The sequence below is a fragment of the Coenobita brevimanus genome, chromosome 80 (assembly GCF_032717465.1).
Source record: "Coenobita brevimanus isolate Jiangsu-jjx chromosome 80, ASM3271746v2, whole genome shotgun sequence".
NCBI lineage: Eukaryota > Metazoa > Arthropoda > Malacostraca > Decapoda > Coenobitidae > Coenobita > Coenobita brevimanus.
In genome coordinates this window covers 33074398-33083217 of record NC_137033.1, presented here as the reverse complement: position 1 = coordinate 33083217, position 8820 = coordinate 33074398, and the positions used below count along the sequence as shown (strand labels likewise).

At 39.7% G+C, this 8820-nt stretch overlaps 1 non-coding gene across 1 annotated transcript; it reads left to right on the top strand.

Moving 5' to 3' along the window:
* The first annotated feature begins 6989 nt into the window (after positions 1-6989).
* LOC145409447 (5S ribosomal RNA) lies at positions 6990-7108 on the top strand. Its single transcript, XR_013899102.1, has one exon. It is a non-coding gene; the product is annotated as a 5S ribosomal RNA (ribosomal RNA).
* Positions 7109-8820: the final 1712 nt, after the last annotated feature.

Below are 8820 nucleotides of genomic sequence, written 5' to 3'. Positions count from 1 at the left end.
GTTTGCAGTGTGCTGTGCCAGGCAGACCAAGGTCATGCAGCAACCCTAAGAACAACTGTGGTCATATTCTAAATGGGTCTGAACATCTCGCAACAATCCCTCCTTGGAGATTAATCCTACAGCAATATACCTCAGTATCCTCTTGAATGTTTCTGACGAAACTGTGTCGATATTTAAACAATATAAATAGCATAGATGATAATGTTAAAGTGGAATGAGTGAAATATATCACGTAGGAAGAGGTGCGTCAAAATCTCTACTTATAATGAATACGTCCCTTAGAGTGAGGAAGCTGGGATGCATACGGTTAAAGATTAATGTCAGTCGCCTACCCAGGGGTTTATTAAGGCTGATATCATATGCCCTGGTAAGTTTTAGTCTTACCATAGAATACGACACCCAGCAATCGACTTTACATCTAGGTCTTCTCTTTTAACGAGACTCACACCAATCGAATTTGCATAAACGTCCGCAGTTGCACATGTGGGTGATTTGAGATTACGGGAAATAAATTTTGTCTCACAGTCTGACCAACAAAAGAACTAAATCCGAAGTATTCCAGTTGCGAGCCGGATATGCTACCACTGCACCACCGACACGGCTTCAGAATAAGGAAACTGAGTGTGTTATGCAAGTTTGCTGACATTAACTGGTGCATCCTCTTGTCAACTCACAGGCTCATCAAACCGTGAATCACAGCGCTTCCTTCACGTCCGTTTCTGCGTCTCACAAACAAGGCAGAGACGAGACAAGAGCTCTTCACTTCCTGCTCCTTCTGTGTGTTGGGTTTTCTCACTGGCATGAACTTCGTCCTACTTCCTAAGCGATTTAATAATTACGAATGGCCATCACGATTGTTGTCGTCGCAGTCATCATCTTCGTCATCCTAAACACTATTCCTACCTAGAATGATGAGGTAAGGTAGGATCTAGTGACAAGAAAAAGAAAGCATAAACGTTGGAAAACTACCATACAGACGGCTCAGTAAAATGAGTCACAATCGTTCACACATCATGCAGGTCTTCCGAATTCTGGTTGCCCAAGCATTATTATCAACACATATTTATTTATATTTTTATTTATAGGTACGATTTATATACAGCTGTCGGATAAAAGTAATTTCGCCACCCATGTAATTGAAACACCAAATTATTCTCTCGTATGTTGTTTCCATGTTTTAAACCCGTCGAGTTCTGTGAGGTATTTTGTTTATTTTTGCTACCCTCACACGTTATTATCCAGCTTAGGAGAAATTAATGAACTGGAGAGGTTATATTTACGTGTAGCCTTCATTAACACATTCACTACCAGTGGACTCTCCTAGTCTGAACAAACTTCTCTAGTAGCTGGTAGAATAAATCGAGACTAAGTTGCAACAGGCGAAACAAATAGGTCAGGATGAAGTGACGCGAAATATCCCAAACCATGTTTATGACTAAGAGGCATAATCTAGGTGACATAGAAGGCTTCCCAGCATGTCTTCCTTAGCCGTTTTTTTTTTTTTTTTTTTTCACATATTTCACCTTATCGTCCTCTTTATGTTATTCGTATTGTTTGATATTTATATATTTTACATCAATAGGCGCTCACCATCCACTCACTCGATGTAGTGCTGCTGTCGGGTGTCTGCCTTTTCCTTTCCTCCATCCTTGTTTCCTTCCATCCTCTTCTGTCTTTCTTTCCTTCATTCTTTCCTTGTCCTTCTGCCTATGGGTGACTTTACACTCCTTCTTCCGTCTTTCTTTCATTCTATCCTCTTCCTTCTGCCTGTGCGTGACTCTACACTGAGTGACAAGCCAAATAGTTTCCTGTACACCAGGAAACCATTGACTACGCTGGGTGTTAAGCATATAACCATATATTGGAGCCTGGTGGTTTAGTGGGTAATTATTGCGCTCCAACTGGATTAAGCCGGTGAAAGTTTATATCTAAGGGGTGGCTGGGGTTGATTGCTCATGTAATGCCACTCAGGGATGATTGAGGCTGGTCACTCTCATCTTAAATGTCGGGACCAACTACCTAGCCCCGGGCTCCTACGCTCCTCATGGAGCAATGTAGGATTGGATGATGTATATATGATGTATGTAAAATCAATCGTAAATCGTAAAATGCAGAAAAATTAAGTTAGAAAGGTTCTCTAAAGCGACTTAGAATGCTGCCTGTAAGTTATATCATTAACATGTAAGAGGATATTTAAATAATTCACCGGGGAAGAAGTGTCATGCAGTCTTACAAAACAAGCAAAGCATGACCCAAAGCTTATAATGTATCTTTTGCCTGGGTAGCGCTAAGTGATCGCTAATTTCAAAGGGAAATGGGGCTTAACAAGGCAACTAACTTCACAGATAGTATGAATATGGTGTTAAAAGTGTGATCCTTTGTGCATTCTTTGATGTGTAACTCAGTAGTGACCTCCATGGTCGTTACTGTCGTCATCAACATTGTCATCGTCTTCATCATCGTCACCACCACCGTCAACATCATCATCATCATCACCTCATCTGCGTTGTCGTCGTCGTCATCGTCATTATTATTATTATTATTATTATTGTTGTTGTTGTTGTTGTTGTTGTTGTTGTTTTAATAATAGCTCCTCTTGGTATTTAGCGATATTTTATTACTCTTATTAATTCCATCAGCGGAGTCTTTCCCGATCCAGGCGATTACATTTGCCTTAAAAGAGACTTGTTACTGGATGTGTAAAACACTGCATTCTTTTATTACTGCAACTACGAATGGTCTTTCCCAAACAAAATAAAACATTGTGTGGGTAGCAATGTGTAGAGGGAAGCAGTTTACATATAGCAGGATTTATATTAATTCAGTCCCAACTTGCACGATTTTATGTTTTATTCTTAGTATCTCAAAACGTTTTCTTTAGCTGCGGATTGACTTATCGTAACGGAAGGGACATACCGAGCCTACATCATCCCTTCACTGCTAAGGGTCTCTCTTAACCTGAATAAAATCCTTTAATGGTAACAAGAATGAAATGTATAAGATGTTATCGGACCGTAGTGAGTTGTAACACAAACTCAAACCTGTAGTGATTTTTTTTTTTAAATTGCTGTCTTATCGTACTAGAACAGAGACAGGAACCACCATCATAGTAAATTTGACTGTTGCTTGTAATTTGAGGAGTGTTTGGATGCTTTCCTTGTCAGCCACACGCATACTTCAGTGACGTGTATATTCCCAGGCCTTTAAGTATCAGTAGAATATCCGATTGGCATTGTATGAATAGTGTAGGGTCGCTTTTAGGCTCGATGGCATTGGGTTTTATTCTCTTGGTTTTATGGGCATTTTAATACGTCGTGGTTTTTTTTTTTTTTTTTTTGTATTCTTTGTAATACATTCTTCCCGTTTATTTTCTCCATGTAAAAGAACGAACAACATACCCTACAGCACTCCCACTGTTCGTCTGGGCCTAATTACTCTTATAAATATTTCCCATTGCTTAAATATGAACGAAATAATATATGTTCGAGTCAAAAGCCCCAGTTTATCAGAGATTCAGTCAGAAAATATCAATTTTCTACACTAGGATAGCCAAATGCAAAGCACGGAATAGTGACTGTGTGGTACTTTCAGTTATCCCCAGTTGTAGTCGTCAAAAATACGAGGAGATCCATAGCAACGACAAAGTATGAATTTTGCCACATCTAGAAATGTAATGGGAATGAAGTGGTACTAGGGAGCTTTACTTACATTTTTCACTATGACTGTAGTTTATTTCATTCCCATTATTTCCTGACATTTATGTCGAGCTTTTGGGAAGTCTTTTATCTTGGAGGGGCTTAGAGGTAATTTCTAACATCTGTGGTTGTGAGATGTCATTCTCATGGTTGAATAAAATCATCTGGTGGCAGCATGAATAAAATTACGTCCTCGGATCGAAGTGCTTAATTAACATTTTATGTGTGATACTTAATCTCTTTAGCTCGACCGTGTTTCATTTAGGACTGATGCAATGGCAATAGCAATGACATACATATACCATGTCAGTTTAAAGGGGGAACGGTACCCCTCAAAGGTGACATTAAATGTTCTTCCACTTCCCAGTCAGTACCAAAGCAGTGCAGACGATTACTGGGCTGTATTTTTGACAAATTGAAACGGTACAAGCGTGCCCAACAACTGTATTGTGTATGTAGGGCATTCAGGTAAAAAATATTAATAATAAAATAATATAAAAACAATATAACTTTCCTCCATGTTAAGGATGAGAAGAATAGGCAAAGATGGATTCACTTCTGCAAAAGGAAAAGCCGTAACTGCTGAGTATGCTCTAATATGCTGCTTACATCTTACACCAAATGATTATGAGAGACATTGAAATATGAATTCTTGAAATTACATGAATTAAACCCCCCCCCCACACACACACAAAGAAAAAAAAAAAAAGGTAAAATAAAGAAATGTACCGTATAAATGAAACGTTAATAAAGTGGTAAAATACATGTTATAAGTTCTGTGCTAACCCAGCCCCGCCTAAGCTACTTTTAGTCTAGCCTAAGTATCATGACTGCAGGTCTACAGTATGTTTGCTGCAATGTATATATGACTGGCAAATGAGTACGGCAGTTGTGCGTATGCGATTCGTATTGAAAGAGAGAGAGAGAGAGAGAGAGAGTATGTGTGTATTAGTAGGCAACTGTGTGGTGAATGGTGGCTGTGGAACATGTGGCTTCATCGTCCCTCTACGCTCAGTTTCCTACTAGTGAGTCATTATTGTCGGGGGTGTTACTTTCATTTCGCATGGCTCTTAAGGAAAACTACTACAGACTGCTTTATTGAAATTAGCAGTTTCCGAAACTGTTCTCTTCCCAGTCTCGGACATATCTCTCGATTTTTCCCCCCGAATGGCAGGCCATCGCTTTACCACCTGACGACCACCACGCGCTCACTGGTCAGAGCTCTATTTTTGTGACTTTTGGTCTACTGCACCTTGGGAACGGGCTTCCTACTGATGTCCAGAGTCTAATAAAAACTAGAATTGAAAAGATGAATAAACCTCATTGCAACACTCACGCCTACCAATCGGTTAATTGGCCGAACCTTTGATCCTGACCTGTGTCTCTGACCTTCGACTGACTGATCTCAAATGGAATTACTTTATCCTTCTCTGACTCTTAACTATTTTTTCAGGATTGGTTCAAATCACATCAAAGCTCTTTGAGTTGATTTTAGCCTTGTATCCTTCATTCTGATCAGAGTCCTTATCTTTCAAACGTATCTGTCTTCAGTATGCATCATGAGCTGTCTCAAGGACGTGAGAATTCTAAACTGATGTTTGTCTGAAAAGTCTACTGCATGAGAGTGGAAGTACTCCTCTTCCATTTTAGTGCTATTCGGGTGATTAATCGGTGTGTCAGGGCCTCCTTTTCCATTTTGTTATGTTCGACTTTTTTTTTATTGGTAAGCTAGGTAATTTATAATTTTGAGCCATTGTGTATTCTTAAACCTCTCAGCACTATTGCACAACTTTGTTCAAGATAATTTAATTAAATCTTTACGGGTATCCGATGATAGACTAGAACAAGGTATGCTATAATATTATAATGCATCAGTATTTGGTGCACACACACACACACACACACACAAAATGTGATGCCGTTTACACTCCGCTTATGAACACATAATGATATATTAACTGTGGGGAAGTCTTTGCTTGAAATGTTTTCAACACAGAACCTACTGTACTTTGGGCAAATAGCTGAGGGCTTTTCTGCGATCGTAGTGGCATTGTGACCGAGGGCATCACTTCCTGCTGTACATGACAGGCGTTTTGTTCACGCCAAATGAAATGAAATCGAAATGACTTCACGCTTCGTCTTGAGGAACCCATGGCTATAAAACACCTGAAGGTGCTATAATTGTCAAAAGTAGCTAATCATTTCATAGTACTTGCCGGCAACTATTGGGAATAAATACTATTGATATGTCCTAAGACTATGAGCAGAAAGAGAACTTTAGCTTTAACTTTGATTCTACTGTATGTACTAGTGATCATTTCTTATGTGAACAGTATTGATTTTGCGGTCATTTACCACATTTGTGACAACATATCGCTGTTACGTAGTTCCTCCCAACCCGGTGGTAGTCAGTCTGCAGCAACATCAAACGATTATTAAGAAATTAAGGAAATCTGAGGGAAAGATTCCATATATGTGAGAACAGTAAGTCCACATTCAAGCCGTTTCAGGAGGAGGAATGTAAGGAATGTATATAGCGACTTGCAAATGTGTTACCAACCTGTAAAAAACCTAGGAGAGTGCCACAGGACACTGAAATTTAGCGAGGATCAAAGAAGCTTGAATGAACAGCAGGAATAAAGGAATATATTAGCTAAGTGACTGAACTTATGGCTTCACCAGACGACGACCCATTGCAAGTGGAAATCGGACTTTTTTTACTTACTGCTAACCCCCCGAAAGGAATTTGAGATGTATATTATAAACCGCCTTCATGAGAAAGAAAAAAAATATCACAACCTAATTCTGCAGACCAAGCGAGGAAAAATTTTGCATCAGTCAAAGCTGCATGTGACAAATAAGTGCATCAGAAAGAGGAGTTTCAAAGAGATCAAATGCAGCTCTATAAGATGTAGAACAAAGTTAGAAGAGAGAGAATGCGAACGGGAACCAACATTCCAAAGATTTAGGTGTATCCGAATCCATTCAATTTAATTTGCAAGCTGGCAGGGTAAGACCCCAGTGCAAGTTTAGAAAAAAATATTTCAAAACGACAATGCAGGAGCACATAAGCCCATTCCAGGAACTAGATTATTATGGCATCTGTCATATATCACCCGCGACTTAGTCGATTGGAGGCATGACATGCAGTATTTTTTGAAATATTAATGGTAATGAAAAAAACAACAACTCAAATGAAGAAACTATCTCTGTGGTGTTACGCCTGAACAAAAATAAATAAATAAATATATATATATATATATATATATATATATATATATATATATATATATATATAACGGCCATACCACGTTGAGTACACCGCTTCCCGTCCGATCAGCGAAGTTAAGCAACGTTGGGTCTGGTTAGTACTTGGATGGGTGACTGCCTGGGAACACCAGATGCTGTTGGCATCCCTACGTGTCAAGTGGGGTTGGTGGAGGATTAGTGCCCCTCCCTGTAAAACAATTAACTCTAAGCCATTGGCCACCCCGTCTGGGATACATGGCGTCTGGCAATGAATGAATATATATATATATATATATATATATATATATATATCCCATTGGATCCCGGGGGTGCTGGGCGAGGCACTGCACTGGGAGGGTACTAAGCGTACCGCCCTCCGTCTATCGGCTCATAGTCGCGAAGCTCATAGGTCCCTACCCGGGGGTTCCCTATTTTATAAAGACTTGGAAAATCCCAGTTCTGTCCAGTACTCGGGACACTGGGCTCCAATGGGATATATATATATATATATATATATATATATATATATATATATATATATATATATATATATATATACTGCAAGTGCTCTTCTACATTAATTCCCCCCCCCCACAAAAAAATAGACGGGAAATGGGTACGAGTAATTCGATTTCTCATTGTTCAGATCCACTTGGACACTTCTAGTTGTTTCCTCGAAGTTAAGAATTACCGGTAAATATTAATGAAAATGGGAAGAAAAGACTGATTTTTCACATTGCTACAATCCAGGGCTGGTTGAACAGGTGGTGGCAACTGCGGTATGGCCGAAGTTATATACTCTGTGAAGTTGGGCATTGCTGGCTGGCCACTATAGAGGTGGTAACAGTTATATTCAAAAACCCCTGCATGACAAAAAGAACAGCAACAACGCCAGCCAAAAAGATTGTGTATTTCACTCACGTCGCAGGTAAAAAGAGACTATCATACAGATAATTTTAAAATATCCTTCACAGCACCAGCTTTCCCCTCTCTTACACTCCGCAGTCCTAAGCTTGAAAAGGACGGCTCATCAAGAGTGTCCACTTGCAGCTGGGCAACCTTTCTCCGGAATTTTCTTGCACCTGAGCCCCTTGTGTTTTACCAAGGACTCAAATTGTATATTTCAGTTATGGTCTCTTTGTTTCTAGGGCACCTTTTAGAGGTATGGAACAAACCTCTGTCTTATTTAACTAGATTTTTTTTTTTTTTAACGATTTGGTAATGTATGATAATGGCCTCATTTTATGATCGATCCTTGCTACCTTCAAAAGATTTATTTGCTAAAGATCACTATTTTGCACATCTCTCGTGAGATGGAATAACTGGTTTTCATTTATAACAGTGGAAAAGTTGGGAAATGTTCAATCATAGACCCCAGTTGTGTCTTGCACTTAAGAGGCTCGGCAGCTCCTGCTGAGTAGACTCTCTGAACTAGATTTGAGCCCCAGTCACTGCCGCTGATATAACTGGACAGGCGTTTACAAACTAATGCCTTCTGGCAGTATAACCAAACCTATATCACACCACCCTCTACTACCACTGTCTTCTTTATAACTGTCTTTTGTCTGTCCTACCATACCACTGTCTGCTATCACTAGCTCCTGTGTCGCTGTGTGTTTTACTGCATGTATCAATTACCTGCCCTTTCTCCTATGACCACCTCCTCTCTCCACTTGTGAACTAGTGACCAAACATATTTACTGGTTGTTCTCAGCCACATGCCTCCAAAATAGCTACTGCACAGCGCTTTCCATGCGTTACAAAGAAGAGAATGTTTATGAGACCTTTGGGTGAAGGAAAAAAAAGTAAGATGGTTGTCTCACGCGCAGGCGCGGGTGTGTGTGTGTGTAATTCACCGGTCGGTCAGGATCACTTG